Here is a 27,262-nt window from a genome sequence, read left to right as displayed (position 1 = left end):
CCAACTAGTCCACATCGATCCTCTGAAGAGTAACCCGCCCAGACCCGTTTCTCACTGAATAATGCATCGATGACAATTTAGAATGGCCAATTCACTCGACCTGCACGTCTTTGGACTGTGGGAGGAAACCCGAGCAAACCCACGCAGACTCTGGGAGAATGTGCAAACTCGACACGGAATCGACTCCCGACAGTTGGAATCGAGCCTGGGTCCCTAGTAGCGCTGTCAGGCAGCAGTGAGAACCACTGAGCGACTCGTCGGGCGGAATGGCCTGTTTCCAAACTGGAGAGATCCTATGCTTCTGTGATTTCTGTCCAGACATAATTGGGAATTGTCATTCGCTCGCTTGGAGTGACTGGGGTCAGCGATCTCAAAGTTAAATCCGTGAACACACACAGCCCCGTTCTTTGCCTGCAGAAAAAAGAAGTTTGTGGATTTCAACTCAACGCTGTAAGTGACAAAAACAGAAGTTGCAGGAAAAGCTCAACAGGTTTGAGAGGAGACAGGTGTCTGTCACTTCAGGGTAATGACCTTGGTGTTTCAGACATCAATTCCCAAGCTCTTGATTGACAAAAACAGCAGCAAGCAGTCAGACCAACAGGGTTTTTCCTGAGCTCGACTCGTTCATCCGGTGGTTGGAGGGTGAACGCTCGTGCTGCCAAAGGAGCCGCTTGGACCACAAACTGGCGTGGAGCGATTCCAACAAAGTGCTCCTCAGTCTCATCCCGAGCGTTGAAACAGAGTCGGCTTTGGCCGGGCGGGGCAGTACGGATGAAGAGGCACCAGTGAGATTTGAACTCACGACCCCTGGTTTACAAGACCAGTGCTCTAACCGCTGAGCTATGGAGCCGGGTGGCGCTGCGCTCAGCGCTCGCGGCTGATTGGTTCACACTGGCTGACTCAAAGCGCTTGGGACACAGGTTCCAATCGACCCTCGCGTCACCGTCTGTGCAGTTTGAACATTCTGCCCGCGCGTGGGTTTACTCCGGCTGCTCCGGTTACCGCTCTCAGTACAAAGATGTGTAGCTTTTGCGGGATTGGCCATGCTTCATTGTCCCATTGTGTCCGGTGATTGTGCGGGCCCGGAAGGGTGGATTAGTCAGCATTCAATGGAGAATGATGCAGTGTGCGCAAAGGATCTGGGTCGATTGCTCTCTGCAGGGTCGGTGTTGACGAGATTAGAATAAATTAGATTGGCTACAGTGTGGAAACAGGCCCTTCAGCCCAACAAGTCCACATCGATCCTCTGAAGAGTAACCCGCCCAGACCCGTTTCTCACTGAATAATGCATCGATGACAATTTAGAATGGCCAATTCACTCGACCTGCACGTCTTTGGACTGTGGGAGGAAACCCGAGCAAACCCACGCAGACTCTGGGAGAATGTGCAAACTCGACACGGAATCGACTCCCGACAGTTGGAATCGAGCCTGGGTCCCTAGTAGCGCTGTCAGGCAGCAGTGAGAACCACTGAGCGACTCGTCGGGCGGAATGGCCTGTTTCCAAACTGGAGAGATCCTATGCTTCTGTGATTTCTGTCCAGACATAATTGGGAATTGTCATTCGCTCGCTTGGAGTGACTGGGGTCAGCGATCTCAAAGTTAAATCCGTGAACACACAAAGCCCCGTTCTTTGCCTGCAGAAAAAAGTAGTTTGTTGATTTCAACTCAAAGCTGTAAGTGACAAGAACAGAAGTTGCAGGAAAAGCTCAACAGGTTTGAGAGGAGACAGGTGTCTGTCACTTCAGGGTAATGACCTTGGTGTTTCAGACATCAATTCCCAAGCTCTTGATTGACAAAAACAGCAGCAAGCAGTCAGACCAACAGGGTTTTTCCTGAGCTCGATCGTTCATCCGGTGGTTGGAGGGTGAACGCTCGTGCTGCCAAAGGAGCCGCTTGGACCACAAACTGGCGTGGAGCGATTCCAACAAAGTGCTCCTCAGTCTCATCCCGAGCGTTGAAACAGAGTCGGCTTTGGCCGGGCCGGGCAGCACGGATGACGAGGCCCCAGTGAGATTTGAACTCACGACCCCTGGTTTACAAGACCAGTGCTCTAACCGCTGAGCTATGGAGCCGGGTGGCGCCGCGCACAGCGCTCGCGGCTGATTGGTTCACACTGGCTGACTCAAAGCGCTTGGGACACAGGTTCCAATGGACCCTCGCGTCACCGTCTGTGCAGTTTGAACATTCTGCCCGCGCGTGGGTTTGCTCCGGCTGCTCCGGTTACCACTCTCAGTACAAAGATGTGTAGCGTTTGCGGGATTGGCCATGCTTCATTGTCCCATTGTGTCCGGTGATTGTGCGGGCCCGGAAGGGTGGATTAGTCAGCATTCAATGGAGAATGATGCAGTGTGCGCAAAGGATCTGGGTCGATTGCTCTCTGCAGGGTCGGTGTTGACGAGATTAGAATAAATTAGATTGGCTACAGTGTGGAAACAGGCCCTTCAGCCCAACAAGTCCACATCGATCCTCTGAAGAGTAACCCGCCCAGACCCGTTTCTCACTGAATAATGCATCGATGACAATTTAGAATGGCCAATTCACTCGACCTGCACGTCTTTGGACTGTGGGAGGAAACCCGAGCAAACCCACGCAGACTCTGGGAGAATGTGCAAACTGGACACGGAATCGACTCCCGACAGTTGGAATCGAGCCTGGGTCGCTAGTAGCGCTGTCAGGCAGCAGTGAGAACCACTGAGCGACTCGTCGGGCGGAATGGCCTGTTTCCAAACTGGAGAGATCCTATGCTTCTGTGATTTCTGTCCAGACATAATTGGGAATTGTCATTCGCTCGCTTGGAGTGACTGGGGTCAGCGATCTCAAAGTTAAATCCGTGAACACACAAAGCCCCGTTCTTTGCCTGCAGAAAAAAGTAGTTTGTTGATTTCAACTCAAAGCTGTAAGTGACAAAAACAGAAGTTGCAGGAAAAGCTCAACAGGTTTGAGAGGAGACAGGTGTCTGTCACTTCAGGGTAATGACCTTGGTGTTTCAGACATCAATTCCCAAGCTCTTGATTGACAAAAACAGCAGCAAGCAGTCAGACCAACAGGGTTTTTCCTGAGCTCGATCGTTCATCCGGTGGTTGGAGGGTGAACGCTCGGGCTGCCAAAGGAGCCGCTTGGACCACAAACTGGCGTGGAGCGATTCCAACAAAGTGCTCCTCAGTCTCATCCCGAGCGTTGAAACAGAGTCGGCTTTGGCCGGGCCGGGCAGCACGGATGACGAGGCCCCAGTGAGATTTGAACTCACGACCCCTGGTTTACAAGACCAGTGCTCTAACCGCTGAGCTATGGAGCCGGGTGGCGCCGCGTACAGCGCTCGCGGCTGATTGGTTCACACTGGCTGACTCAAAGCGCTTGGGACACAGGTTCCAATCGACCCTCGCGTCACCGTCTGTGCAGTTTGAACATTCTGCCTGCGCGTGGGTTTGCTCCGGCTGCTCCGGTTACCACTCTCAGTACAAAGATGTGTAGCGTTTGCGGGATTGGCCATGCTTCATTGTCCCATTGTGTCCGGTGATTGTGCGGGCCCGGAAGGGTGGATTAGTCAGCATTCAATGGAGAATGATGCAGTGTGCGCAAAGGATCTGGGTCGATTGCTCTCTGCAGGGTCGGTGTTGACGAGATTAGAATAAATTAGATTGGCTACAGTGTGGAAACAGGCCCTTCAGCCCAACAAGTGCACATCGATCCTCTGAAGAGTAACCCGCCCAGACCCGTTTCTCACTGAATAATGCATCGATGACAATTTAGAATGGCCAATTCACTCGACCTGCACGTCTTTGGACTGTGGGAGGAAACCCGAGCAAACCCACGCAGACTCTGGGAGAATGTGCAAACTCGACACGGAATCGACTCCCGACAGTTGGAATCGAGCCTGGGTCCCTAGTAGCGCTGTCAGGCAGCAGTGAGAACCACTGAGCGACTCGTTGGGCGGAATGGCCTGTTTCCAAACTGGAGAGATCCTATGCTTCTGTGATTTCTGTCCAGACATAATTGGGAATTGTCATTCGCTCGCTTGGAGTGACTGGGGTCAGCGATCTCAAAGTTAAATCCGTGAACACACAAAGCCCCGTTCTTTGCCTGCAGAAAAAAGTAGTTTGTTGATTTCAACTCAAAGCTGTAAGTGACAAAAACAGAAGTTGCAGGAAAAGCTCAACAGGTTTGAGAGGAGACAGGTGTCTGTCACTTCAGGGTAATGACCTTGGTGTTTCAGACATCAATTCCCAAGCTCTTGATTGACAAAAACAGCAGCAAGCAGTCAGACCAACAGGGTTTTTCCTGAGCTCGACTCGTTCATCCGGTGGTTGGAGGGTGAACGCTCGTGCTGCCAAAGGAGCCGCTTGGACCACAAACTGGCGTGGAGCGATTCCAACAAAGTGCTCCTCAGTCTCATCCCGAGCGTTGAAACAGAGTCGGCTTTGGCCGGGCCGGGCAGTACGGATGACGAGGCACCAGTGAGATTTGAACTCACGACCCCTGGTTTACAAGACCAGTGCTCTAACCGCTGAGCTATGGAGCCGGGTGGCGCTTCGCTCAGCGCTCGCGGCTGATTGGTTCACACTGGCTGACTCAAAGCGCTTGGGACACAGGTTCCAATCGACCCTCGCGTCACCGTCTGTGCAGTTTGAACATTCTGCCCGCGCGTGGGTTTACTCCGGCTGCTCCGGTTACCGCTCTCAGTACAAAGATGTGTAGCTTTTGCGGGATTGGCCATGCTTCATTGTCCCATTGTGTCCGGTGATTGTGCGGGCCCGGAAGGGTGGATTAGTCAGCATTCAATGGAGAATGATGCAGTGTGCGCAAAGGATCTGGGTCGATTGCTCTCTGCAGGGTCGGTGTTGACGAGATTAGAATAAATTCGATTGGCTACAGTGTGGAAACAGGCCCTTCAGCCCAACTAGTCCACATCGATCCTCTGAAGAGTAACCCGCCCAGACCCGTTTCTCACTGAATAATGCATCGATGACAATTTAGAATGGCCAATTCACTCGACCTGCACGTCTTTGGACTGTGGGAGGAAACCCGAGCAAACCCACGCAGACTCCTGGAGAATGTGCAAACTCGACACGGAATCGACTCCCGACAGTTGGAATCGAGCCTGGGTCCCTAGTAGCGCTGTCAGGCAGCAGTGAGAACCACTGAGCGACTCGTCGGGCGGAATGGCCTGTTTCCAAACTGGAGAGATCCTATGCTTCTGTGATTTCTGTCCAGACATAATTGGGAATTGTCATTCGCTCGCTTGGAGTGACTGGGGTCAGCGATCTCAAAGTTAAATCCGTGAACACACAAAGCCCCGTTCTTTGCCTGCAGAAAAAAGTAGTTTGTTGATTTCAACTCAAAGCTGTAAGTGACAAAATCAGAAGTTGCAGGAAAAGCTCAACAGGTTTGAGAGGAGACAGGTGTCTGTCACTTCAGGGTAATGACCTTGGTGTTTCAGACATCAATTCCCAAGCTCTTGATTGACAAAAACAGCAGCAAGCAGTCAGACCAACAGGGTTTTTCCTGAGCTCGATCGTTCATCCGGTGGTTGGAGGGTGAACGCTCGTGCTGCCAAAGGAGCCGCTTGGACCACAAACTGGCGTGGAGCGATTCCAACAAAGTGCTCCTCAGTCTCATCCCGAGCGTTGAAACAGAGTCGGCTTTGGCCGGGCCGGGCAGCACGGATGACGAGGCCCCAGTGAGATTTGAACTCACGACCCCTGGTTTACAAGACCAGTGCTCTAACCGCTGAGCTATGGAGCCGGGGGGCGACGCGCACAGCGCTCGCGGCTGATTGGTTCACACTGGCTGACTCAAAGCGCTTGGGACACAGGTTCCAATCGACCCTCGCGTCACCGTCTGTGCAGTTTGAACATTCTGCCCGCGCGTGGGTTTGCTCCGGCTGCTCCGGTTACCGCTCTCAGTACAAAGATGTGTAGCGTTTGCGGGATTGGCCATGCTTCATTGTCCCATTGTGTCCGGTGATTGTGCGGGCCCAGAAGGGTGGATTAGTCAGCATTCAATGGAGAATGATGCAGTGTGCGCAAAGGATCTGGGTCGATTGCTCTCTGCAGGGTCGGTGTTGACGAGATTAGAATAAATTAGATTGGCTACAGTGTGGAAACAGGCCCTTCAGCCCAACAAGTCCACATCGATCCTCTGAAGAGTAACCCGCCCAGACCCGTTTCTCACTGAATAATGCATCGATGACAATTTAGAATGGCCAATTCACTCGACCTGCACGTCTTTGGACTGTGGGAGGAAACCCGAGCAAACCCACGCAGACTCTGGGAGAATGTGCAAACTCGACACGGAATCGACTCCCGACAGTTGGAATCGAGCCTGGGTCCCTAGTAGCGCTGTCAGGCAGCAGTGAGAACCACTGAGCGACTCGTCGGGCGGAATGGCCTGTTTCCAAACTGGAGAGATCCTATGCTTCTGTGATTTCTGTCCAGACATAATTGGGAATTGTCATTCGCTCGCTTGGAGTGACTGGGGTCAGCGATCTCAAAGTTAAATCCGTGAACACACACAGCCCCGTTCTTTGCCTGCAGAAAAAAGAAGTTTGTGGATTTCAACTCAACGCTGTAAGTGACAAAAACAGAAGTTGCAGGAAAAGCTCAACAGGTTTGAGAGGAGACAGGTGTCTGTCACTTCAGGGTAATGACCTTGGTGTTTCAGACATCAATTCCCAAGCTCTTGATTGACAAAAACAGCAGCAAGCAGTCAGACCAACAGGGTTTTTCCTGAGCTCGATCGTTCATCCGGTGGTTGGAGGGTGAACGCTCGTGCTGCCAAAGGAGCCGCTTGGACCACAAACTGGCGTGGAGCGATTCCAACAAAGTGCTCCTCAGTCTCATCCCGAGCGTTGAAACACAGTCGGCTTTGGCCGGGCCGGGCAGCACGGATGACGAGGCCCCAGTGAGATTTGAACTCACGACCCCTGGTTTACAAGACCAGTGCTCTAACCGCTGAGCTATGGAGCCGGGTGGCGCCGCGCACAGCGCTCGCGGCTGATTGGTTCACACTGGCTGACTCAAAGCGCTTGGGACACAGGTTCCAATCGACCCTCGCGTCACCGTCTGTGCAGTTTGAACATTCTGCCCGCGCGTGGGTTTGCTCCGGCTGCTCCGGTTACCGCTCTCAGTACAAAGATGTGTAGCGTTTGCGGGATTGGCCATGCTTCATTGTCCCATTGTGCCCGGTGATTGTGCGGGCCCGGAAGGGTGGATTAGTCAGCATTCAATGGAGAATGATGCAGTGTGCGCAAAGGATCTGGGTCGATTGCTCTCTGCAGGGTCGGTGTTGACGAGATTAGAATAAATTAGATTGGCTACAGTGTGGAAACAGGCCCTTCAGCCCAACAAGTCCACATCGATCCTCTGAAGAGTAACCCGCCCAGACCCGTTTCTCACTGAATAATGCATCGATGACAATTTAGAATGGCCAATTCACTCGACCTGCACGTCTTTGGACTGTGGGAGGAAACCCGAGCAAACCCACGCAGACTCTGGGAGAATGTGCAAACTCGACACGGAATCGACTCCCGACAGTTGGAATCGAGCCTGGGTCCCTAGTAGCGCTGTCAGGCAGCAGTGAGAACCACTGAGCGACTCGTCGGGCGGAATGGCCTGTTTCCAAACTGGAGAGATCCTATGCTTCTGTGATTTCTGTCCAGACATAATTGGGAATTGTCATTCTTTCGCTTGGAGTGACTGGGGTCAGCGATCTCAAAGTTAAATCCGTGAACACACACAGCCCCGTTCTTTGCCTGCAGAAAAAAGAAGTTTGTGGATTTCAACTCAACGCTGTAAGTGACAAAAACAGAAGTTGCAGGAAAAGCTCAACAGGTTTGAGAGGAGACAGGTGTCTGTCACTTCAGGGTAATGACCTTGGTGTTTCAGACATCAATTCCCAAGCTCTTGATTGACAAAAACAGCAGCAAGCAGTCAGACCAACAGGGTTTTTCCTGAGCTCAATCGTTCATCCGGTGGTTGGAGGGTGAACGCTCGTGCTGCCAAAGGAGCCGCTTGGACCACAAACTGGCGTGGAGCGATTCCAACAAAGTGCTCCTCAGTCTCATCCCGAGCGTTGAAACAGAGTCGGCTTTGGCCGGGCCGGGCAGCACGGATGACGAGGCCCCAGTGAGATTTGAACTCACGACCCCTGGTTTACAAGACCAGTGCTTTAACCGCTGAGCTATGGAGCCGGGTGGCGCTGCGCTCAGCGCTCGCGGCTGATTGGTTCACACTGGCTGACTCAAAGCGCTTGGGACACAGGTTCCAATCGACCCTCGCGTCACCGTCTGTGCAGTTTGAACATTCTGCCCGCGCGTGGGTTTACTCCGGCTGCTCCGGTTACCGCTCTCAGTACAAAGATGTGTAGCTTTTGCGGGATTGGCCATGCTTCATTGTCCCATTGTGTCCGGTGATTGTGCGGGCCCGGAAGGGTGGATTAGTCAGCATTCAATGGAGAATGATGCAGTGTGCGCAAAGGATCTGGGTCGATTGCTCTCTGCAGGGTCGGTGTTGACGAGATTAGAATAAATTAGATTGGCTACAGTGTGGAAACAGGCCCTTCAGCCCAACTAGTCCACATCGATCCTCTGAAGAGTAACCCGCCCAGACCCGTTTCTCACTGAATAATGCATCGATGACAATTTAGAATGGCCAATTCACTCGACCTGCACGTCTTTGGACTGTGGGAGGAAACCCGAGCAAACCCACGCAGACTCTGGGAGAATGTTCAAACTCGACACGGAATCGACTCCCGACAGTTGGAATCGAGCCTGGGTCCCTAGTAGCGCTGTCAGGCAGCAGTGAGAACCACTGAGCGACTCGTCGGGCGGAATGGCCTGTTTCCAAACTGGAGAGATCCTATGCTTCTGTGATTTCTGTCCAGACATAATTGGGAATTGTCATTCGCTCGCTTGGAGTGACTGGGGTCAGCGATCTCAAAGTTAAATCCGTGAACACACAAAGCCCCGTTCTTTGCCTGCAGAAAAAAGTAGTTTGTTGATTTCAACTCAAAGCTGTAAGTGACAAAAACCGAAGTTGCAGGAAAAGCTCAACAGGTTTGAGAGGAGACAGGTGTCTGTCACTTCAGGGTAATGACCTTGGTGTTTCAGACATCAATTCCCAAGCTCTTGATTGACAAAAACAGCAGCAAGCAGTCAGACCAACAGGGTTTTTCCTGAGCTCGACTCGTTCATCCGGTGGTTGGAGGGTGAACGCTCGTGCTGCCAAAGGAGCCGCTTGGACCACAAACTGGCGTGGAGCGATTCCAACAAAGTGCTCCTCAGTCTCATCCCGAGCGTTGAAACAGAGTCGGCTTTGGCCGGGCCGGGCAGCACGGATGACGAGGCCCCAGTGAGATTTGAACTCACGACCCCTGGTTTACAAGACCAGTGCTCTAACCGCTGAGCTATGGAGCCGGGTGGCGCCGCGCACAGCGCTCGCGGCTGATTGGTTCACACTGGCTGACTCAAAGCGCTTGGGACACAGGTTCCAATCGACCCTCGCGTCACCGTCTGTGCAGTTTGAACATTCTGCCCGCGCGTGGGTTTGCTCCGGCTGCTCCGGTTACCACTCTCAGTACAAAGATGTGTAGCGTTTGCGGGATTGGCCATGCTTCATTGTCCCATTGTGTCCGGTGATTGTGCGGGCCCGGAAGGGTGGATTAGTCAGCATTCAATGGAGAATGATGCAGTGTGCGCAAAGGATCTGGGTCGATTGCTCTCTGCAGGGTCGGTGTTGACGAGATTAGAATAAATTAGATTGGCTACAGTGTGGAAACAGGCCCTTCAGCCCAACAAGTCCACATCGATCCTCTGAAGAGTAACCCGCCCAGACCCGTTTCTCACTGAATAATGCATCGATGACAATTTAGAATGGCCAATTCACTCGACCTGCACGTCTTTGGACTGTGGGAGGAAACCCGAGCAAACCCACGCAGACTCTGGGAGAATGTGCAAACTCGACACGGAATCGACTCCCGACAGTTGGAATCGAGCCTGGGTCCCTAGTTGCGCTGTCAGGCAGCAGTGAGAACCACTGAGCGACTCGTTGGGCGGAATGGCCTGTTTCCAAACTGGAGAGATCCTATGCTTCTGTGATTTCTGTCCAGACATAATTGGGAATTGTCATTCGCTCGCTTGGAGTGACTGGGGTCAGCGATCTCAAAGTTAAATCCGTCAACACACAAAGCCCCGTTCTTTGCCTGCAGAAAAAAGTAGTTTGTTGATTTCAACTCAAAGCTGTAAGTGACAAAAACAGAAGTTGCAGGAAAAGCTCAACAGGTTTGAGAGGAGACAGGTGTCTGTCACTTCAGGGTAATGACCTTGGTGTTTCAGACATCAATTCCCAAGCTCTTGATTGACAAAAACAGCAGCAAGCAGTCAGACCAACAGGGTTTTTCCTGAGCTCGACTCGTTCATCCGGTGGTTGGAGGGTGAACGCTCGTGCTGCCAAAGGAGCCGCTTGGACCACAAACTGGCGTGGAGCGATTCCAACAAAGTGCTCCTCAGTCTCATCCCGAGCGTTGAAACAGAGTCGGCTTTGGCCGGGCCGGGCAGTACGGATGACGAGGCACCAGTGAGATTTGAACTCACGACCCCTGGTTTACAAGACCAGTGCTCTAACCGCTGAGCTATGGAGCCGGGTGGCGCTGCGCTCAGCGCTCGCGGCTGATTGGTTCACACTGGCTGACTCAAAGCGCTTGGGACACAGGTTCCAATCGACCCTCGCGTCACCGTCTGTGCAGTTTGAACATTCTGCCCGCGCGTGGGTTTGCTCCGGCTGCTCCGGTTACGGCTCTCAGTACAAAGATGTGTAGCTTTTGCGGGATTGGCCATGCTTCATTGTCCCATTGTGTCCGGTGATTGTGCGGGCCCGGAAGGGTGGATTAGTCAGCATTCAATGGAGAATGATGCAGTGTGCGCAAAGGATCTGGGTCGATTGCTCTCTGCAGGGTCGGTGTTGACGAGATTAGAATAAATTAGATTGGCTACAGTGTGGAAACAGGCCCTTCAGCCCAACAAGTCCACATCGATCCTCTGAAGAGTAACCCGCCCAGACCCGTTTCTCACTGAATAATGCATCGATGACAATTTAGAATGGCCAATTCACTCGACCTGCACGTCTTTGGACTGTGGGAGGAAACCCGAGCAAACCCACGCAGACTCTGGGAGAATGTGCAAACTGGACACGGAATCGACTCCCGACAGTTGGAATCGAGCCTGGGTCCCTAGTAGCGCTGTCAGGCAGCAGTGAGAACCACTGAGCGACTCGTCGGGCGGAATGGCCTGTTTCCAAACTGGAGAGATCCTATGCTTCTGTGATTTCTGTCCAGACATAATTGGGAATTGTCATTCGCTCGCTTGGAGTGACTGGGGTCAGCGATCTCAAAGTTAAATCCGTGAACACACAAAGCCCCGTTCTTTGCCTGCAGAAAAAAGTAGTTTGTTGATTTCAACTCAAAGCTGTAAGTGACAAAAACAGAAGTTGCAGGAAAAGCTCAACAGGTTTGAGAGGAGACAGGTGTCTGTCACTTCAGGGTAATGACCTTGGTGTTTCAGACATCAATTCCCAAGCTCTTGATTGACAAAAACAGCAGCAAGCAGTCAGACCAACAGGGTTTTTCCTGAGCTCGATCGTTCATCCGGTGGTTGGAGGGTGAACGCTCGGGCTGCCAAAGGAGCCGCTTGGACCACAAACTGGCGTGGAGCGATTCCAACAAAGTGCTCCTCAGTCTCATCCCGAGCGTTGAAACAGAGTCGGCTTTGGCCGGGCCGGGCAGCACGGATGACGAGGCCCCAGTGAGATTTGAACTCACGACCCCTGGTTTACAAGACCAGTGCTCTAACCGCTGAGCTATGGAGCCGGGTGGCGCCGCGTACAGCGCTCGCGGCTGATTGGTTCACACTGGCTGACTCAAAGCGCTTGGGACACAGGTTCCAATCGACCCTCGCGTCACCGTCTGTGCAGTTTGAACATTCTGCCCGCGCGTGGGTTTGCTCCGGCTGCTCCGGTTACCACTCTCAGTACAAAGATGTGTAGCGTTTGCGGGATTGGCCATGCTTCATTGTCCCATTGTGTCCGGTGATTGTGCGGGCCCGGAAGGGTGGATTAGTCAGCATTCAATGGAGAATGATGCAGTGTGCGCAAAGGATCTGGGTCGATTGCTCTCTGCAGGGTCGGTGTTGACGAGATTAGAATAAATTAGATTGGCTACAGTGTGGAAACAGGCCCTTCAGCCCAACAAGTGCACATCGATCCTCTGAAGAGTAACCCGCCCAGACCCGTTTCTCACTGAATAATGCATCGATGACAATTTAGAATGGCCAATTCACTCGACCTGCACGTCTTTGGACTGTGGGAGGAAACCCGAGCAAACCCACGCAGACTCTGGGAGAATGTGCAAACTCGACACGGAATCGACTCCCGACAGTTGGAATCGAGCCTGGGTCCCTAGTAGCGCTGTCAGGCAGCAGTGAGAACCACTGAGCGACTCGTTGGGCGGAATGGCCTGTTTCCAAACTGGAGAGATCCTATGCTTCTGTGATTTCTGTCCAGACATAATTGGGAATTGTCATTCGCTCGCTTGGAGTGACTGGGGTCAGCGATCTCAAAGTTAAATCCGTGAACACACAAAGCCCCGTTCTTTGCCTGCAGAAAAAAGTAGTTTGTTGATTTCAACTCAAAGCTGTAAGTGACAAAAACAGAAGTTGCAGGAAAAGCTCAACAGGTTTGAGAGGAGACAGGTGTCTGTCACTTCAGGGTAATGACCTTGGTGTTTCAGACATCAATTCCCAAGCTCTTGATTGACAAAAACAGCAGCAAGCAGTCAGACCAACAGGGTTTTTCCTGAGCTCGACTCGTTCATCCGGTGGTTGGAGGGTGAACGCTCGTGCTGCCAAAGGAGCCGCTTGGACCACAAACTGGCGTGGAGCGATTCCAACAAAGTGCTCCTCAGTCTCATCCCGAGCGTTGAAACAGAGTCGGCTTTGGCCGGGCCGGGCAGTACGGATGACGAGGCACCAGTGAGATTTGAACTCACGACCCCTGGTTTACAAGACCAGTGCTCTAACCGCTGAGCTATGGAGCCGGGTGGCGCTTCGCTCAGCGCTCGCGGCTGATTGGTTCACACTGGCTGACTCAAAGCGCTTGGGACACAGGTTCCAATCGACCCTCGCGTCACCGTCTGTGCAGTTTGAACATTCTGCCCGCGCGTGGGTTTACTCCGGCTGCTCCGGTTACCGCTCTCAGTACAAAGATGTGTAGCTTTTGCGGGATTGGCCATGCTTCATTGTCCCATTGTGTCCGGTGATTGTGCGGGCCCGGAAGGGTGGATTAGTCAGCATTCAATGGAGAATGATGCAGTGTGCGCAAAGGATCTGGGTCGATTGCTCTCTGCAGGGTCGGTGTTGACGAGATTAGAATAAATTCGATTGGCTACAGTGTGGAAACAGGCCCTTCAGCCCAACTAGTCCACATCGATCCTCTGAAGAGTAACCCGCCCAGACCCGTTTCTCACTGAATAATGCATCGATGACAATTTAGAATGGCCAATTCACTCGACCTGCACGTCTTTGGACTGTGGGAGGAAACCCGAGCAAACCCACGCAGACTCCTGGAGAATGTGCAAACTCGACACGGAATCGACTCCCGACAGTTGGAATCGAGCCTGGGTCCCTAGTAGCGCTGTCAGGCAGCAGTGAGAACCACTGAGCGACTCGTCGGGCGGAATGGCCTGTTTCCAAACTGGAGAGATCCTATGCTTCTGTGATTTCTGTCCAGACATAATTGGGAATTGTCATTCGCTCGCTTGGAGTGACTGGGGTCAGCGATCTCAAAGTTAAATCCGTGAACACACAAAGCCCCGTTCTTTGCCTGCAGAAAAAAGTAGTTTGTTGATTTCAACTCAAAGCTGTAAGTGACAAAATCAGAAGTTGCAGGAAAAGCTCAACAGGTTTGAGAGGAGACAGGTGTCTGTCACTTCAGGGTAATGACCTTGGTGTTTCAGACATCAATTCCCAAGCTCTTGATTGACAAAAACAGCAGCAAGCAGTCAGACCAACAGGGTTTTTCCTGAGCTCGATCGTTCATCCGGTGGTTGGAGGGTGAACGCTCGTGCTGCCAAAGGAGCCGCTTGGACCACAAACTGGCGTGGAGCGATTCCAACAAAGTGCTCCTCAGTCTCATCCCGAGCGTTGAAACAGAGTCGGCTTTGGCCGGGCCGGGCAGCACGGATGACGAGGCCCCAGTGAGATTTGAACTCACGACCCCTGGTTTACAAGACCAGTGCTCTAACCGCTGAGCTATGGAGCCGGGGGGCGACGCGCACAGCGCTCGCGGCTGATTGGTTCACACTGGCTGACTCAAAGCGCTTGGGACACAGGTTCCAATCGACCCTCGCGTCACCGTCTGTGCAGTTTGAACATTCTGCCCGCGCGTGGGTTTGCTCCGGCTGCTCCGGTTACCGCTCTCAGTACAAAGATGTGTAGCGTTTGCGGGATTGGCCATGCTTCATTGTCCCATTGTGTCCGGTGATTGTGCGGGCCCAGAAGGGTGGATTAGTCAGCATTCAATGGAGAATGATGCAGTGTGCGCAAAGGATCTGGGTCGATTGCTCTCTGCAGGGTCGGTGTTGACGAGATTAGAATAAATTAGATTGGCTACAGTGTGGAAACAGGCCCTTCAGCCCAACAAGTGCACATCGATCCTCTGAAGAGTAACCCGCCCAGACCCGTTTCTCACTGAATAATGCATCGATGACAATTTAGAATGGCCAATTCACTCGACCTGCACGTCTTTGGACTGTGGGAGGAAACCCGAGCAAACCCACGCAGACTCTGGGAGAATGTGCAAACTCGACACGGAATCGACTCCCGACAGTTGGAATCGAGCCTGGGTCCCTAGTAGCGCTGTCAGGCAGCAGTGAGAACCACTGAGCGACTCGTCGGGCGGAATGGCCTGTTTCCAAACTGGAGAGATCCTATGCTTCTGTGATTTCTGTCCAGACATAATTGGGAATTGTCATTCGCTCGCTTGGAGTGACTGGGGTCAGCGATCTCAAAGTTAAATCCGTGAACACACACAGCCCCGTTCTTTGCCTGCAGAAAAAAGAAGTTTGTGGATTTCAACTCAACGCTGTAAGTGACAAAAACAGAAGTTGCAGGAAAAGCTCAACAGGTTTGAGAGGAGACAGGTGTCTGTCACTTCAGGGTAATGACCTTGGTGTTTCAGACATCAATTCCCAAGCTCTTGATTGACAAAAACAGCAGCAAGCAGTCAGACCAACAGGGTTTTTCCTGAGCTCGATCGTTCATCCGGTGGTTGGAGGGTGAACGCTCGTGCTGCCAAAGGAGCCGCTTGGACCACAAACTGGCGTGGAGCGATTCCAACAAAGTGCTCCTCAGTCTCATCCCGAGCGTTGAAACACAGTCGGCTTTGGCCGGGCCGGGCAGCACGGATGACGAGGCCCCAGTGAGATTTGAACTCACGACCCCTGGTTTACAAGACCAGTGCTCTAACCGCTGAGCTATGGAGCCGGGTGGCGCCGCGCACAGCGCTCGCGGCTGATTGGTTCACACTGGCTGACTCAAAGCGCTTGGGACACAGGTTCCAATCGACCCTCGCGTCACCGTCTGTGCAGTTTGAACATTCTGCCCGCGCGTGGGTTTGCTCCGGCTGCTCCGGTTACCGCTCTCAGTACAAAGATGTGTAGCGTTTGCGGGATTGGCCATGCTTCATTGTCCCATTGTGTCCGGTGATTGTGCGGGCCCGGAAGGGTGGATTAGTCAGCATTCAATGGAGAATGATGCAGTGTGCGCAAAGGATCTGGGTCGATTGCTCTCTGCAGGGTCGGTGTTGACGAGATTAGAATAAATTAGATTGGCTACAGTGTGGAAACAGGCCCTTCAGCCCAACAAGTCCACATCGATCCTCTGAAGAGTAACCCGCCCAGACCCGTTTCTCACTGAATAATGCATCGATGACAATTTAGAATGGCCAATTCACTCGACCTGCACGTCTTTGGACTGTGGGAGGAAACCCGAGCAAACCCACGCAGACTCTGGGAGAATGTGCAAACTCGACACGGAATCGACTCCCGACAGTTGGAATCGAGCCTGGGTCCCTAGTAGCGCTGTCAGGCAGCAGTGAGAACCACTGAGCGACTCGTCGGGCGGAATGGCCTGTTTCCAAACTGGAGAGATCCTATGCTTCTGTGATTTCTGTCCAGACATAATTGGGAATTGTCATTCTTTCGCTTGGAGTGACTGGGGTCAGCGATCTCAAAGTTAAATCCGTGAACACACACAGCCCCGTTCTTTGCCTGCAGAAAAAAGAAGTTTGTGGATTTCAACTCAACGCTGTAAGTGACAAAAACAGAAGTTGCAGGAAAAGCTCAACAGGTTTGAGAGGAGACAGGTGTCTGTCACTTCAGGGTAATGACCTTGGTGTTTCAGACATCAATTCCCAAGCTCTTGATTGACAAAAACAGCAGCAAGCAGTCAGACCAACAGGGTTTTTCCTGAGCTCAATCGTTCATCCGGTGGTTGGAGGGTGAACGCTCGTGCTGCCAAAGGAGCCGCTTGGACCACAAACTGGCGTGGAGCGATTCCAACAAAGTGCTCCTCAGTCTCATCCCGAGCGTTGAAACAGAGTCGGCTTTGGCCGGGCCGGGCAGCACGGATGACGAGGCCCCAGTGAGATTTGAACTCACGACCCCTGGTTTACAAGACCAGTGCTTTAACCGCTGAGCTATGGAGCCGGGTGGCGCTGCGCTCAGCGCTCGCGGCTGATTGGTTCACACTGGCTGACTCAAAGCGCTTGGGACACAGGTTCCAATCGACCCTCGCGTCACCGTCTGTGCAGTTTGAACATTCTGCCCGCGCGTGGGTTTACTCCGGCTGCTCCGGTTACCGCTCTCAGTACAAAGATGTGTAGCTTTTGCGGGATTGGCCATGCTTCATTGTCCCATTGTGTCCGGTGATTGTGCGGGCCCGGAAGGGTGGATTAGTCAGCATTCAATGGAGAATGATGCAGTGTGCGCAAAGGATCTGGGTCGATTGCTCTCTGCAGGGTCGGTGTTGACGAGATTAGAATAAATTAGATTGGCTACAGTGTGGAAACAGGCCCTTCAGCCCAACTAGTCCACATCGATCCTCTGAAGAGTAACCCGCCCAGACCCGTTTCTCACTGAATAATGCATCGATGACAATTTAGAATGGCCAATTCACTCGACCTGCACGTCTTTGGACTGTGGGAGGAAACCCGAGCAAACCCACGCAGACTCTGGGAGAATGTTCAAACTCGACACGGAATCGACTCCCGACAGTTGGAATCGAGCCTGGGTCCCTAGTAGCGCTGTCAGGCAGCAGTGAGAACCACTGAGCGACTCGTCGGGCGGAATGGCCTGTTTCCAAACTGGAGAGATCCTATGCTTCTGTGATTTCTGTCCAGACATAATTGGGAATTGTCATTCGCTCGCTTGGAGTGACTGGGGTCAGCGATCTCAAAGTTAAATCCGTGAACACACAAAGCCCCGTTCTTTGCCTGCAGAAAAAAGTAGTTTGTTGATTTCAACTCAAAGCTGTAAGTGACAAAAACCGAAGTTGCAGGAAAAGCTCAACAGGTTTGAGAGGAGACAGGTGTCTGTCACTTCAGGGTAATGACCTTGGTGTTTCAGACATCAATTCCCAAGCTCTTGATTGACAAAAACAGCAGCAAGCAGTCAGACCAACAGGGTTTTTCCTGAGCTCGACTCGTTCATCCGGTGGTTGGAGGGTGAACGCTCGTGCTGCCAAAGGAGCCGCTTGGACCACAAACTGGCGTGCAGCGATTCCAACAAAGTGCTCCTCAGTCTCATCCCGAGCGTTGAAACAGAGTCGGCTTTGGCCGGGCCGGGCAGTACGGATGACGAGGCCCCAGTGAGATTGGAACTCACGACCCCTGGTTTACAAGACCAGTGCGTTAACCGCTGAGCTATGGAGCCGGGTGGCGCTGCGCTCAGCGCTCGCGGCTGATTGGTTCACACTGGCTGACTCAAAGCGCTTGGGACACAGGTTCCAATCGACCCTCGCGTCACCGTCTGTGCAGTTTGAACATTCTGCCCGCGCGTGGGTTTACTCCGGCTGCTCCGGTTACCGCTCTCAGTACAAAGATGTGTAGCTTTTGCGGGATTGGCCATGCTTCATTGTCCCATTGTGTCCGGTGATTGTGCGGGCCCGGAAGGGTGGATTAGTCAGCATTCAATGGAGAATGATGCAGTGTGCGCAAAGGATCTGGGTCGATTGCTCTCTGCAGGGTCGGTGTTGACGAGATTAGAATAAATTAGATTGGCTACAGTGTGGAAACAGGCCCTTCAGCCCAACAAGTCCACATCGATCCTCTGAAGAGTAACCCGCCCAGACCCGTTTCTCACTGAATAATGCATCGATGACAATTTAGAATGGCCAATTCACTCGACCTGCACGTCTTTGGACTGTGGGAGGAAACCCGAGCAAACCCACGCAGACTCTGGGAGAATGTGCAAACTCGACACGGAATCGACTCCCGACAGTTGGAATCGAGCCTGGGTCCCTAGTAGCGCTGTCAGGCAGCAGTGAGAACCACTGAGCGACTCGTCGGGCGGAATGGCCTGTTTCCAAACTGGAGAGATCCTATGCTTCTGTGATTTCTGTCCAGACATAATTGGGAATTGTCATTCGCTCGCTTGGAGTGACTGGGGTCAGCGATCTCAAAGTTAAATCCGTGAACACACAAAGCCCCGTTCTTTGCCTGCAGAAAAAAGTAGTTTGTTGATTTCAACTCAAAGCTGTAAGTGACAAGAACAGAAGTTGCAGGAAAAGCTCAACAGGTTTGAGAGGAGACAGGTGTCTGTCACTTCAGGGTAATGACCTTGGTGTTTCAGACATCAATTCCCAAGCTCTTGATTGACAAAAACAGCAGCAAGCAGTCAGACCAACAGGGTTTTTCCTGAGCTCGATCGTTCATCCGGTGGTTGGAGGGTGAACGCTCGTGCTGCCAAAGGAGCCGCTTGGACCACAAACTGGCGTGGAGCGATTCCAACAAAGTGCTCCTCAGTCTCATCCCGAGCGTTGAAACAGAGTCGGCTTTGGCCGGGCCGGGCAGCACGGATGACGAGGCCCCAGTGAGATTTGAACTCACGACCCCTGGTTTACAAGACCAGTGCTCTAACCGCTGAGCTATGGAGCCGGGTGGCGCCGCGCACAGCGCTCGCGGCTGATTGGTTCACACTGGCTGACTCAAAGCGCTTGGGACACAGGTTCCAATCGACCCTCGCGTCACCGTCTGTGCAGTTTGAACATTCTGCCCGCGCGTGGGTTTGCTCCGGCTGCTCCGGTTACCACTCTCAGTACAAAGATGTGTAGCGTTTGCGGGATTGGCCATGCTTCATTGTCCCATTGTGTCCGGTGATTGTGCGGGCCCGGAAGGGTGGATTAGTCAGCATTCAATGGAGAATGATGCAGTGTGCGCAAAGGATCTGGGTCGATTGCTCTCTGCAGGGTCGGTGTTGACGAGATTAGAATAAATTAGATTGGCTACAGTGTGGAAACAGGCCCTTCAGCCCAACAAGTCCACATCGATCCTCTGAAGAGTAACCCGCCCAGACCCGTTTCTCACTGAATAATGCATCGATGACAATTTAGAATGGCCAATTCACTCGACCTGCACGTCTTTGGACTGTGGGAGGAAACCCGAGCAAACCCACGCAGACTCTGGGAGAATGTGCAAACTCGACACGGAATCGACTCCCGACAGTTGGAATCGAGCCTGGGTCCCTAGTTGCGCTGTCAGGCAGCAGTGAGAACCACTGAGCGACTCGTTGGGCGGAATGGCCTGTTTCCAAACTGGAGAGATCCTATGCTTCTGTGATTTCTGTCCAGACATAATTGGGAATTGTCATTCGCTCGCTTGGAGTGACTGGGGTCAGCGATCTCAAAGTTAAATCCGTCAACACACAAAGCCCCGTTCTTTGCCTGCAGAAAAAAGTAGTTTGTTGATTTCAACTCAAAGCTGTAAGTGACAAAATCAGAAGTTGCAGGAAAAGCTCAACAGGTTTGAGAGGAGACAGGTGTCTGTCACTTCAGGGTAATGACCTTGGTGTTTCAGACATCAATTCCCAAGCTCTTGATTGACAAAAACAGCAGCAAGCAGTCAGACCAACAGGGTTTTTCCTGAGCTCGACTCGTTCATCCGGTGGTTGGAGGGTGAACGCTCGTGCTGCCAAAGGAGCCGCTTGGACCACAAACTGGCGTGGAGCGATTCCAACAAAGTGCTCCTCAGTCTCATCCCGAGCGTTGAAACAGAGTCGGCTTTGGCCGGGCCGGGCAGTACGGATGACGAGGCACCAGTGAGATTTGAACTCACGACCCCTGGTTTACAAGACCAGTGCTCTAACCGCTGAGCTATGGAGCCGGGTGGCGCTGCGCTCAGCGCTCGCGGCTGATTGGTTCACACTGGCTGACTCAAAGCGCTTGGGACACAGGTTCCAATCGACCCTCGCGTCACCGTCTGTGCAGTTTGAACATTCTGCCCGCGCGTGGGTTTGCTCCGGCTGCTCCGGTTACGGCTCTCAGTACAAAGATGTGTAGCTTTTGCGGGATTGGCCATGCTTCATTGTCCCATTGTGTCCGGTGATTGTGCGGGCCCGGAAGGGTGGATTAGTCAGCATTCAATGGAGAATGATGCAGTGTGCGCAAAGGATCTGGGTCGATTGCTCTCTGCAGGGTCGGTGTTGACGAGATTAGAATAAATTAGATTGGCTACAGTGTGGAAACAGGCCCTTCAGCCCAACAAGTCCACATCGATCCTCTGAAGAGTAACCCGCCCAGACCCGTTTCTCACTGAATAATGCATCGATGACAATTTAGAATGGCCAATTCACTCGACCTGCACGTCTTTGGACTGTGGGAGGAAACCCGAGCAAACCCACGCAGACTCTGGGAGAATGTGCAAACTGGACACGGAATCGACTCCCGACAGTTGGAATCGAGCCTGGGTCCCTAGTAGCGCTGTCAGGCAGCAGTGAGAACCACTGAGCGACTCGTCGGGCGGAATGGCCTGTTTCCAAACTGGAGAGATCCTATGCTTCTGTGATTTCTGTCCAGACATAATTGGGAATTGTCATTCGCTCGCTTGGAGTGACTGGGGTCAGCGATCTCAAAGTTAAATCCGTGAACACACAAAGCCCCGTTCTTTGCCTGCAGAAAAAAGTAGTTTGTTGATTTCAACTCAAAGCTGTAAGTGACAAAAACAGAAGTTGCAGGAAAAGCTCAACAGGTTTGAGAGGAGACAGGTGTCTGTCACTTCAGGGTAATGACCTTGGTGTTTCAGACATCAATTCCCAAGCTCTTGATTGACAAAAACAGCAGCAAGCAGTCAGACCAACAGGGTTTTTCCCGAGCTCGATCGTTCATCCGGTGGTTGGAGGGTGAACGCTCGTGCTGCCAAAGGAGCCGCTTGGACCACAAACTGGCGTGGAGCGATTCCAACAAAGTGCTCCTCAGTCTCATCCCGAGCGTTGAAACAGAGTCGGCTTTGGCCGGGCCGGGCAGCACGGATGACGAGGCCCCAGTGAGATTTGAACTCACGACCCCTGGTTTACAAGACCAGTGCTCTAACCGCTGAGCTATGGAGCCGGGTGGCGCCGCGTACAGCGCTCGCGGCTGATTGGTTCACACTGGCTGACTCAAAGCGCTTGGGACACAGGTTCCAATCGACCCTCGCGTCACCGTCTGTGCAGTTTGAACATTCTGCCCGCGCGTGGGTTTGCTCCGGCTGCTCCGGTTACCGCTCTCAGTACAAAGATGTGTAGCGTTTGCGGGATTGGCCATGCTTCATTGTCCCATTGTGTCCGGTGATTGTGCGGGCCCGGAAGGGTGGATTAGTCAGCATTCAATGGAGAATGATGCAGTGTGCGCAAAGGATCTGGGTCGATTGCTCTCTGCAGGGTCGGTGTTGACGAGATTAGAATAAATTAGATTGGCTACAGTGTGGAAACAGGCCCTTCAGCCCAACAAGTGCACATCGATCCTCTGAAGAGTAACCCGCCCAGACCCGTTTCTCACTGAATAATGCATCGATGACAATTTAGAATGGCCAATTCACTCGACCTGCACGTCTTTGGACTGTGGGAGGAAACCCGAGCAAACCCACGCAGACTCTGGGAGAATGTGCAAACTCGACACGGAATCGACTCCCGACAGTTGGAATCGAGCCTGGGTCCCTAGTAGCGCTGTCAGGCAGCAGTGAGAACCACTGAGCGACTCGTTGGGCGGAATGGCCTGTTTCCAAACTGGAGAGATCCTATGCTTCTGTGATTTCTGTCCAGACATAATTGGGAATTGTCATTCGCTCGCTTGGAGTGACTGGGGTCAGCGATCTCAAAGTTAAATCCGTGAACACACAAAGCCCCGTTCTTTGCCTGCAGAAAAAAGTAGTTTGTTGATTTCAACTCAAAGCTGTAAGTGACAAAAACAGAAGTTGCAGGAAAAGCTCAACAGGTTTGAGAGGAGACAGGTGTCTGTCACTTCAGGGTAATGACCTTGGTGTTTCAGACATCAATTCCCAAGCTCTTGATTGACAAAAACAGCAGCAAGCAGTCAGACCAACAGGGTTTTTCCTGAGCTCGACTCGTTCATCCGGTGGTTGGAGGGTGAACGCTCGTGCTGCCAAAGGAGCCGCTTGGACCACAAACTGGCGTGGAGCGATTCCAACAAAGTGCTCCTCAGTCTCATCCCGAGCATTGAAACAGAGTCGGCTTTGGCCGGGCCGGGCAGTACGGATGACGAGGCACCAGTGAGATTTGAACTCACGACCCCTGGTTTACAAGACCAGTGCTCTAACCGCTGAGCTATGGAGCCGGGTGGCGCTGCGCTCAGCGCTCGCGGCTGATTGGTTCACACTGGCTGACTCAAAGCGCTTGGGACACAGGTTCCAATCGACCCTCGCGTCACCGTCTGTGCAGTTTGAACATTCTGCCCGCGCGTGGGTTTACTCCGGCTGCTCCGGTTACCGCTCTCAGTACAAAGATGTGTAGCTTTTGCGGGATTGGCCATGCTTCATTGTCCGATTGTGTCCGGTGATTGTGCGGGCCCGGAAGGGTGGATTAGTCAGCATTCAATGGAGAATGATGCAGTGTGCGCAAAGGATCTGGGTCGATTGCTCTCTGCAGGGTCGGTGTTGACGAGATTAGAATAAATTCGATTGGCTACAGTGTGGAAACAGGCCCTTCAGCCCAACTAGTCCACATCGATCCTCTGAAGAGTAACCCGCCCAGACCCGTTTCTCACTGAATAATGCATCGATGACAATTTAGAATGGCCAATTCACTCGACCTGCACGTCTTTGGACTGTGGGAGGAAACCCGAGCAAACCCACGCAGACTCCTGGAGAATGTGCAAACTCGACACGGAATCGACTCCCGACAGTTGGAATCGAGCCTGGGTCCCTAGTAGCGCTGTCAGGCAGCAGTGAGAACCACTGAGCGACTCGTCGGGCGGAATGGCCTGTTTCCAAACTGGAGAGATCCTATGCTTCTGTGATTTCTGTCCAGACATAATTGGGAATTGTCATTCGCTCGCTTGGAGTGACTGGGGTCAGCGATCTCAAAGTTAAATCCGTGAACACACAAAGCCCCGTTCTTTGCCTGCAGAAAAAAGTAGTTTGTTGATTTCAACTCAAAGCTGTAAGTGACAAAATCAGAAGTTGCAGGAAAAGCTCAACAGGTTTGAGAGGAGACAGGTGTCTGTCACTTCAGGGTAATGACCTTGGTGTTTCAGACATCAATTCCCAAGCTCTTGATTGACAAAAACAGCAGCAAGCAGTCAGACCAACAGGGTTTTTCCTGAGCTCGATCGTTCATCCGGTGGTTGGAGGGTGAACGCTCGTGCTGCCAAAGGAGCCGCTTGGACCACAAACTGGCGTGGAGCGATTCCAACAAAGTGCTCCTCAGTCTCATCCCGAGCGTTGAAACAGAGTCGGCTTTGGCCGGGCCGGGCAGCACGGATGACGAGGCCCCAGTGAGATTTGAACTCACGACCCCTGGTTTACAAGACCAGTGCTCTAACCGCTGAGCTATGGAGCCGGGGGGCGACGCGCACAGCGCTCGCGGCTGATTGGTTCACACTGGCTGACTCAAAGCGCTTGGGACACAGGTTCCAATCGACCCTCGCGTCACCGTCTGTGCAGTTTGAACATTCTGCCCGCGCGTGGGGTTGCTCCGGCTGCTCCGGTTACTGCACTCAGTACAAAGATGTGTAGCGTTTGCGGGATTGGCCATGCTTCATTGTCCCATTGTGTCCGGTGATTGTGCGCGTCCGGAAGGGTGGATTAGTCAGCATTCAATGGAGAATGATGCAGTGTGCGCAAAGGATCTGGGTCGATTGCTCTCTGCAGGGTCGGTGTTGACGAGATTAGAATAAATTAGATTGGCTACAGTGTGGAAACAGGCCCTTCAGCCCAACTAGTCCACATCGATCCTCTGAAGAGTAACCCGCCCAGACCCGTTTCTCACTGAATAATGCATCGATGACAATTTAGAATGGCCAATTCACTCGACCTGCACGTCTTTGGACTGTGGGAGGAAACCCGAGCAAACCCACGCAGACTCTGGGAGAATGTGCAAACTCGACACGGAATCGACTCCCGACAGTTGGAATCGAGCCTGGGTCCCTAGTAGCGCTGTCAGGCAGCAGTGAGAACCACTGAGCGACTCGTCGGGCGGAATGGCCTGTTTCCAAACTGGAGAGATCCTATGCTTCTGTGATTTCTGTCCAGACATAATTGGGAATTGTCATTCGCTCGCTTGGAGTGACTGGGGTCAGCGATCTCAAAGTTAAATCCGTGAACACACAAAGCCCCGTTCTTTGCCTGCAGAAAAAAGTAGTTTGTTGATTTCAACTCAAAGCTGTAAGTGACAAAAACCGAAGTTGCAGGAAAAGCTCAACAGGTTTGAGAGGAGACAGGTGTCTGTCACTTCAGGGTAATGACCTTGGTGTTTCAGACATCAATTCCCAAGCTCTTGATTGACAAAAACAGCAGCAAGCAGTCAGACCAACAGGGTTTTTCCTGAGCTCGACTCGTTCATCCGGTGGTTGGAGGGTGAACGCTCGTGCTGCCAAAGGAGCCGCTTGGACCACAAACTGGCGTGGAGCGATTCCAACAAAGTGCTCCTCAGTCTCATCCCGAGCGTTGAAACAGAGTCGGCTTTGGCCGGGCCGGGCAGTACGGTTGACGAGGCGCCAGTGAGATTTGAACTCACGACCCCTGGTTTACAAGACCAGTGCTCTAACCGCTGAGCTATGGAGCCGGGTGGCGCTGCGCTCAGCGCTCGCGGCTGATTGGTTCACACTGGCTGACTCAAAGCGCTTGGGACACAGGTTCCAATCGACCCTCGCGTCACCGTCTGTGCAGTTTGAACATTCTGCCCGCGCGTGGGTTTGCTCCGGCTGCTCCGGTTACCGCTCTCAGTACAAAGATGTGTAGCGTTTGCGGGATTGGCCATGCTTCATTGTCCCATTGTGTCCGGTGATTGTGCGGGCCCAGAAGGGTGGATTAGTCAGCATTCAATGGAGAATGATGCAGTGTGCGCAAAGGATCTGGGTCGATTGCTCTCTGCAGGGTCGGTGTTGACGAGATTAGAATAAATTAGATTGGCTACAGTGTGGAAACAGGCCCTTCAGCCCAACAAGTCCACATCGATCCTCTGAAGAGTAACCCGCCCAGACCCGTTTCTCACTGAATAATGCATCGATGACAATTTAGAATGGCCAATTCACTCGACCTGCACGTCTTTGGACTGTGGGAGGAAACCCGAGCAAACCCACGCAGACTCTGGGAGAATGTGCAAACTCGACACGGAATCGACTCCCGACAGTTGGAATCGAGCCTGGGTCCCTAGTAGCGCTGTCAGGCAGCAGTGAGAACCACTGAGCGACTCGTCGGGCGGAATGGCCTGTTTCCAAACTGGAGAGATCCTATGCTTCTGTGATTTCTGTCCAGACATAATTGGGAATTGTCATTCGCTCGCTTGGAGTGACTGGGGTCAGCGATCTCAAAGTTAAATCCGTGAACACACACAGCCCCGTTCTTTGCCTGCAGAAAAAAGAAGTTTGTGGATTTCAACTCAACGCTGTAAGTGACAAAAACAGAAGTTGCAGGAAAAGCTCAACAGGTTTGAGAGGAGACAGGTGTCTGTCACTTCAGGGTAATGACCTTGGTGTTTCAGACATCAATTCCCAAGCTCTTGATTGACAAAAACAGCAGCAAGCAGTCAGACCAACAGGGTTTTTCCTGAGCTCGATCGTTCATCCGGTGGTTGGAGGGTGAACGCTCGTGCTGCCAAAGGAGCCGCTTGGACCACAAACTGGCGTGGAGCGATTCCAACAAAGTGCTCCTCAGTCTCATCCCGAGCGTTGAAACACAGTCGGCTTTGGCCGGGCCGGGCAGCACGGATGACGAGGCCCCAGTGAGATTTGAACTCACGACCCCTGGTTTACAAGACCAGTGCTCTAACCGCTGAGCTATGGAGCCGGGTGGCGCCGCGCACAGCGCTCGCGGCTGATTGGTTCACACTGGCTGACTCAAAGCGCTTGGGACACAGGTTCCAATCGACCCTCGCGTCACCGTCTGTGCAGTTTGAACATTCTGCCCGCGCGTGGGTTTGCTCCGGCTGCTCCGGTTACCACTCTCAGTACAAAGATGTGTAGCGATTGCGGGATTGGCCATGCTTCATTGTCCCATTGTGTCCGGTGATTGTGCGGGCCCGGAAGGGTGGATTAGTCAGCATTCAATGGAGAATGATGCAGTGTGCGCAAAGGATCTGGGTCGATTGCTCTCTGCAGGGTCGGTGTTGACGAGATTAGAATAAATTAGATTGGCTACAGTGTGGAAACAGGCCCTTCAGCCCAACAAGTGCACATCGATCCTCTGAAGAGTAACCCGCCCAGACCCGTTTCTCACTGAATAATGCATCGATGACAATTTAGAATGGCCAATTCACTCGACCTGCACGTCTTTGGACTGTGGGAGGAAACCCGAGCAAACCCACGCAGACTCTGGGAGAATGTGCAAACTCGACACGGAATCGACTCCCGACAGTTGGAATCGAGCCTGGGTCCCTAGTAGCGCTGTCAGGCAGCAGTGAGAACCACTGAGCGACTCGTTGGGCGGAATGGCCTGTTTCCAAACTGGAGAGATCCTATGCTTCTGTGATTTCTGTCCAGACATAATTGGGAATTGTCATTCGCTCGCT

General features: G+C 52.7%; 22 non-coding genes across 22 annotated transcripts; all 22 read right to left on the bottom strand.

The window, feature by feature from the left end:
• Positions 1 to 777: 777 nt before the first annotated feature.
• trnat-ugu (transfer RNA threonine (anticodon UGU)) lies at positions 778 to 850 on the bottom strand. Its single transcript has one exon. It is a non-coding gene; the product is annotated as a tRNA-Thr (tRNA).
• Positions 851 to 2,000: 1,150 nt separating this feature from the next.
• Positions 2,001 to 2,073, bottom strand: trnat-ugu (transfer RNA threonine (anticodon UGU)). The gene has a single exon. It is a non-coding gene; the product is annotated as a tRNA-Thr (tRNA).
• A 1,150-nt stretch (positions 2,074 to 3,223) lies between these two features.
• On the bottom strand, positions 3,224 to 3,296 carry trnat-ugu (transfer RNA threonine (anticodon UGU)). The gene has a single exon. It is a non-coding gene; the product is annotated as a tRNA-Thr (tRNA).
• A 1,151-nt stretch (positions 3,297 to 4,447) lies between these two features.
• Positions 4,448 to 4,520, bottom strand: trnat-ugu (transfer RNA threonine (anticodon UGU)). Its single transcript has one exon. It is a non-coding gene; the product is annotated as a tRNA-Thr (tRNA).
• A 1,150-nt stretch (positions 4,521 to 5,670) lies between these two features.
• On the bottom strand, positions 5,671 to 5,743 carry trnat-ugu (transfer RNA threonine (anticodon UGU)). Its single transcript has one exon. It is a non-coding gene; the product is annotated as a tRNA-Thr (tRNA).
• Positions 5,744 to 6,893: 1,150 nt separating this feature from the next.
• On the bottom strand, positions 6,894 to 6,966 carry trnat-ugu (transfer RNA threonine (anticodon UGU)). Its single transcript has one exon. It is a non-coding gene; the product is annotated as a tRNA-Thr (tRNA).
• A 1,150-nt stretch (positions 6,967 to 8,116) lies between these two features.
• On the bottom strand, positions 8,117 to 8,189 carry trnat-ugu (transfer RNA threonine (anticodon UGU)). Its single transcript has one exon. It is a non-coding gene; the product is annotated as a tRNA-Thr (tRNA).
• A 1,151-nt stretch (positions 8,190 to 9,340) lies between these two features.
• Positions 9,341 to 9,413, bottom strand: trnat-ugu (transfer RNA threonine (anticodon UGU)). Its single transcript has one exon. It is a non-coding gene; the product is annotated as a tRNA-Thr (tRNA).
• A 1,151-nt stretch (positions 9,414 to 10,564) lies between these two features.
• On the bottom strand, positions 10,565 to 10,637 carry trnat-ugu (transfer RNA threonine (anticodon UGU)). The gene has a single exon. It is a non-coding gene; the product is annotated as a tRNA-Thr (tRNA).
• Positions 10,638 to 11,787: 1,150 nt separating this feature from the next.
• Positions 11,788 to 11,860, bottom strand: trnat-ugu (transfer RNA threonine (anticodon UGU)). The gene has a single exon. It is a non-coding gene; the product is annotated as a tRNA-Thr (tRNA).
• Positions 11,861 to 13,011: 1,151 nt separating this feature from the next.
• trnat-ugu (transfer RNA threonine (anticodon UGU)) lies at positions 13,012 to 13,084 on the bottom strand. Its single transcript has one exon. It is a non-coding gene; the product is annotated as a tRNA-Thr (tRNA).
• A 1,150-nt stretch (positions 13,085 to 14,234) lies between these two features.
• trnat-ugu (transfer RNA threonine (anticodon UGU)) lies at positions 14,235 to 14,307 on the bottom strand. The gene has a single exon. It is a non-coding gene; the product is annotated as a tRNA-Thr (tRNA).
• Positions 14,308 to 15,457: 1,150 nt separating this feature from the next.
• Positions 15,458 to 15,530, bottom strand: trnat-ugu (transfer RNA threonine (anticodon UGU)). The gene has a single exon. It is a non-coding gene; the product is annotated as a tRNA-Thr (tRNA).
• Positions 15,531 to 16,680: 1,150 nt separating this feature from the next.
• trnat-ugu (transfer RNA threonine (anticodon UGU)) lies at positions 16,681 to 16,753 on the bottom strand. The gene has a single exon. It is a non-coding gene; the product is annotated as a tRNA-Thr (tRNA).
• Positions 16,754 to 17,904: 1,151 nt separating this feature from the next.
• Positions 17,905 to 17,977, bottom strand: trnat-ugu (transfer RNA threonine (anticodon UGU)). The gene has a single exon. It is a non-coding gene; the product is annotated as a tRNA-Thr (tRNA).
• A 1,150-nt stretch (positions 17,978 to 19,127) lies between these two features.
• On the bottom strand, positions 19,128 to 19,200 carry trnat-ugu (transfer RNA threonine (anticodon UGU)). The gene has a single exon. It is a non-coding gene; the product is annotated as a tRNA-Thr (tRNA).
• A 1,151-nt stretch (positions 19,201 to 20,351) lies between these two features.
• On the bottom strand, positions 20,352 to 20,424 carry trnat-ugu (transfer RNA threonine (anticodon UGU)). The gene has a single exon. It is a non-coding gene; the product is annotated as a tRNA-Thr (tRNA).
• A 1,150-nt stretch (positions 20,425 to 21,574) lies between these two features.
• trnat-ugu (transfer RNA threonine (anticodon UGU)) lies at positions 21,575 to 21,647 on the bottom strand. The gene has a single exon. It is a non-coding gene; the product is annotated as a tRNA-Thr (tRNA).
• A 1,151-nt stretch (positions 21,648 to 22,798) lies between these two features.
• On the bottom strand, positions 22,799 to 22,871 carry trnat-ugu (transfer RNA threonine (anticodon UGU)). The gene has a single exon. It is a non-coding gene; the product is annotated as a tRNA-Thr (tRNA).
• A 1,150-nt stretch (positions 22,872 to 24,021) lies between these two features.
• Positions 24,022 to 24,094, bottom strand: trnat-ugu (transfer RNA threonine (anticodon UGU)). Its single transcript has one exon. It is a non-coding gene; the product is annotated as a tRNA-Thr (tRNA).
• Positions 24,095 to 25,245: 1,151 nt separating this feature from the next.
• trnat-ugu (transfer RNA threonine (anticodon UGU)) lies at positions 25,246 to 25,318 on the bottom strand. The gene has a single exon. It is a non-coding gene; the product is annotated as a tRNA-Thr (tRNA).
• Positions 25,319 to 26,468: 1,150 nt separating this feature from the next.
• Positions 26,469 to 26,541, bottom strand: trnat-ugu (transfer RNA threonine (anticodon UGU)). Its single transcript has one exon. It is a non-coding gene; the product is annotated as a tRNA-Thr (tRNA).
• Between the last annotated feature and the right edge of the window lie 721 nt (positions 26,542 to 27,262).

The sequence above is a fragment of the Chiloscyllium punctatum genome, chromosome 34, assembly GCF_047496795.1.
Source record: "Chiloscyllium punctatum isolate Juve2018m chromosome 34, sChiPun1.3, whole genome shotgun sequence".
NCBI lineage: Eukaryota > Metazoa > Chordata > Chondrichthyes > Orectolobiformes > Hemiscylliidae > Chiloscyllium > Chiloscyllium punctatum.
The sequence above is the reverse complement of the archived record's forward strand: the minus strand, read 5'-3'. Positions and strand labels throughout refer to the sequence as shown.